Raw genomic sequence first — 4,460 nt, 5'->3', positions numbered from 1 at the left:
ACGAGTACAGGGCGAACGGGACAAACGAGCTAAGCAGAAGGCAGGTCAAGCAAATCCTAATCACAACCATCTTCCACCTGGAAACTGATGTCCTCACTGTGGGAGGCTGTGTGGATCCAGAATTGGCCTCCACAGTCAATTATGCACCCACCGTTACAGACTTTATCTTGGAAGACAATCTTACTTGGCCACGAGTGATCACCAATGAAACCATTCCTCTACACCTACGGCACCCGGTATTCCCAGGCAGTCTCCCATCCAAGTACTAACCAGGCCTGACCCAGCTTAGCTTCTGAGATCAGACGAGATTGGGCGTGTTCAGGGTAGTATGGACACAGGCTAGAGTTTGACTTACACCACCCTTTTTGCGGATGTAAGTTCCACCAGGTCGCCACATAACTGAGCTGAACAGAGTTCGAATGCAGAATAAGTCCCCCTCCCTCCAGTTCCCGCCCCTGCCACGCCTCTGGGATGCTCCTTTTGGGGGTCTTAAGAACATAAGAACATAAGAAGAGCCTGCTGGATCAGGCCAGTGGCCCATCTAGTCCAGCATCCTGTTCTCACAGTGGCCAACCAGGTGCCTGGGGGAAGCCCGCAAGCAGGACCCGAGTGCAAGAACACTCTCCCCTCCTGAGGCTTCCGGCAACTGGCTTTCAGAAGCATGCTGCCTCTGACTAGGGTGGCAGAGCACAGCCATCATGGCTAGTAGCCATTGATAGCCCTGTCCTCCATGAATTTGTCTAATCTTCTTTTAAAGCCGTCCAAGCTGGTGGCCATTACTACATCTTGTGGGAGCAAATTCCATAGTTTAACTATGCGCTGAGTAAAGAAGTACTTCCTTTTGTCTGTCCTGAATCTTCCAACATTCAGCTTCTTTGAATGTCCACGAGTTCTAGTATTATGAGAGAGGGAGAAGAACTTTTCTCTATCCACTTTCTCAATGCCATGCATAATTTTATACACTTCTATCATGTCTCCTCTGACCCGCCTTTTCTCTAAACTAAAAAGCCCCAAATGCTGCAACCTTTCCTCGTAAGGGAGTCGCTCCATCCCCTTGATCATTCTGGTTGCCCTCTTCTGCACCTTTTCCAACTCTAGAATATCCTTTTTGAGATGAAGCGACCAGAACTGTACACAGTATTCCAAATGCGGCCGCACCATAGATTTATACAACGGCATTATGATATCGGCTGTTTTATTTTCAATACCTTTCCTAATTATCGCTAGCATGGAATTTGCCTTTTTCACAGCTGCCACACACTGGGTCGACATTTTCATCGTGCTGTCCAGTACAACCCCGAGGTCTCTCTCCTGGTCGGTCACCGCCAGTTCAGACCCCATAAGCGTATATGTGAAATTCAGATTTTTTGCTCCAATATGCATAATTTTACACTTGTTTATATTGAATTGCATTTGCCATTTTTCTGCCCATTCACTCAGTTTGGAGAGGTCTTTTTGGAGCTCTTCACAATCCCTTTTTGTTTTAACAACCCTGAACAATTTAGTGTCATCAGCAAACTTGGCCACTTCACTGCTCACTCCTAATTCTAGGTCATTAATGAACAAGTTGAAAAGTACAGGTCCCAATACCGATCCTTGAGGGACTCCACTTTCTACAGCCCTCCATTGGGAGAACTGTCCGTTGATTCCTACTCTCTGCTTTCTGCTTCTTAACCAATTCCTTATCCACAAGAGGACCTCTCCTCTTATTCCATGACTGCTAAGCTTCCTCAGAAGCCTTTGGTGAGGTACCTTGTCAAACGCTTTTTGAAAGTCTAAGTACACTATGTCCACTGGATCACTTCTATCTATATGCTTGTTGACACTCTCAAAGAATTCTAATAGGTTACTGAGACAGGACTTTCCTTTGCAGAAGCCATGCTGGCTCTGCTTCAGCAAGGCTTGTTCTTCTATGTGCTTAGTTAATCTAGATTTAATCATACTTTCTACCAGTTTTCCAGGGACAGAAGTTAAGCTAACTGGCCTGTAATTTCCGGGATCCCCTCTGGATCCCTTTTTGAAGATTGGCGTTACATTTGCCACTTTCCAGTCCTCAGGCACGGAGGAGGGCCTGAGGGACAAGTTACATATTTTAGTTAGCAGATCAGCAATTTCACATTTGAGTTCTTTGAGAACTCTCGGGTGGATGCCATCCGGGCCTGGTGATTTGTCAGTTTTTATATTGTCCATTAAGCTTAGAACTTCCTTTCTCATTACCACTATTTGTCTCAGTTCCTCAGAATCCCTTCCTGCAAATGTTAGTTCAGGTTCAGGGATCTGCCCTATATCTTCCACTGTGAAGACAGATGCAAAGAATTCATTTAGCTTCTCTGCAATCTCCTTATCGTTCTTTAGTACACCTTTGACTCCCTTATCATCCAAGGGTCCAATTGTCTCCCTAGATGGTCTCCTGCTTTGAATGTATTTATAGAATTTGTTGTTGTTGGTTTTTATGTTCTTAGCAATGTGCTCCTCAAATTCTTTTTTAGCATCCCTTATTGTCTTCTTGCATTTCTTTTGCCAGAGTTTGTGTTCTTTTTTATTTTCTTCATTTGGACAAGACTTCCATTTTCTGAAGGAAGACTTTTTGCCTCTGAGAGCTTCCTTGACTTTGCTTGTTAACCATGCTGGCATCTTCTTGGCCCTGGCGGTACCTTTTCTGATCTGCGGTATGCACTCCAGTTGAGCTTCTAATATAGTGTTTTTAAACAACTTCCAAGCATTTTCGAGTGATGTGACCCTCTGGACTTTGTTTTTCAGCTTTCTTTTTACCAATCCCCTCATTTTTGTGAAGTTTCCTCTTTTGAAGTCAAATGTGACCGTGTTGGATTTTCTTGGCAATTGGCCAGTTACATGTATGTTTAATTTAATAGCACTGTGGTCACTGCTCCCAATCGGTTCAACAACACTTACATCTCGCACCAGGTCCCGGTCCCCACTGAGGATTAAGTCCAGGGTTGCTGTCCCTCTGGTCTAGAGTGTCCCAGTTCACAGCGTACAAACTGAGCCATGAAATTTGGGAGCCGTTTGGCCCTAGAAAAGGCTAACGAAATCTCCCTAAACGCAGGAACATAGGGAGTTGCCTAGCACTGAGTCAGAACATCTGACCATCTAGCTTAGCACTGTTTGCAGTGACTGGCAGTAGCTCTCCAGAGTTTTTCCCAGCCCTCTCTGGAGTTTCCAGGGATTAACCCTTGGGCCTTCTCCATGCAAAGCAGATGCTCCACCACTGAGAATAAGTAAGATTCCAGTCCTCATTGTTCTGAAGAAAGGGCTGGTTTAAATAGGGACAGAAGAAGCTGCCTTATAGCGAGTCAGACTATTGGCCCATTTAGCTCACCGTGGTCTACACAGACTAGCAATGGCTCCCCAGTGTTCCTGGCAGGGAATCTCTGCCAACCTTTCTTGGAGATGCCTGAGACTAAACTTGGGACCTTCTGTAAGCAAAGCAGATGCTCCACTACTGAACTATGAACCTTCCCTGAAGGTTTCTGCCATTCCTAGGAGGATATCCCTGCAATTGGACCATTACGACCTTAAAATAAGAGCAAGGGGCATCCATAATAGAAATAAGGATGGCAACAACCACCGGCCCTGGATCCATTTTTCAGTATGATAGGTGGCAGGCATCTGTCAGCCCTTTGGGGTCTTTTAGATATTTTTGTTCTTTTGTAGAAAGCCATACCACAAAAGCAATAAACATCCCCCTAAGCTCCCAGCTGCAGGAATAAGAGAATGAACTCATCCCTTTCCCCCCCGTCTCTTTTATTTTTTTGCGAAAGGCACTGTTAACTCAAACCAGATTTGAATCCTGAATAGCACCAGACTCACTGCCATAGCAAGGACACTACACACCTGTGTTTGCACATTCCTCCGGCTCTCCCACCCCCCACCCCACAACCACATCACACCACCTTCCACAATTTGCCAAGGCATTTATTCCAGCCCTCTTCAGAGCCAGCTGCAGAAAAAGCAGCTTGTGCTGCCTTTAACCGTTCAACCACCGCATGTTTTCAGTGTTGCTGGGAACCAATTATGCAAAGGGACTGTCAAGAGGGTCTTTAAATAGCCATAGTTAAATTAATCTTTTGCAAATCATAGACGCATGTTCCTCCTCGTAGAAATCCCAAAGTCTGATTCAAGTGTGTCAACTGGGGGCAGTGGAGGGAGGGAAATAGCTCAATGGCTGTGTGGGCCAACAGTCTGACTCAATATAAAATAATATAACCTGGAGGAAGAAGGAAGGGACCTCTAGTTGGCAGGCTTACCTGGTAACGGTGAAGGAAAACAGCAGGCAACAGCAAGACTCTAAACAGTGCTGGGCTGCTGAGTCTAGCCATTAATTCCCCACAATGCCCTGCAGCAAAGTCATGTGTCACCTGGGCATTGTGTGGAATGTGTGCCAACCTCCAGCTCTGATGTATCTTAACCATTCTGGAAAACAACACACGTTTTTTGAA

General features: G+C 45.5%; 1 pseudogene; it reads right to left on the bottom strand.

The window, feature by feature from the left end:
* Positions 1 to 221: 221 nt before the first annotated feature.
* Positions 222 to 340, bottom strand: LOC133378518 (5S ribosomal RNA; annotated as a pseudogene).
* Positions 341 to 4,460: the final 4,120 nt, after the last annotated feature.

The sequence above is a fragment of the Rhineura floridana genome, chromosome 2 (assembly GCF_030035675.1).
Source record: "Rhineura floridana isolate rRhiFlo1 chromosome 2, rRhiFlo1.hap2, whole genome shotgun sequence".
Lineage (NCBI taxonomy): Eukaryota > Metazoa > Chordata > Lepidosauria > Squamata > Rhineuridae > Rhineura > Rhineura floridana.
This window is presented reverse-complemented; position numbering and strand designations above follow the sequence as displayed.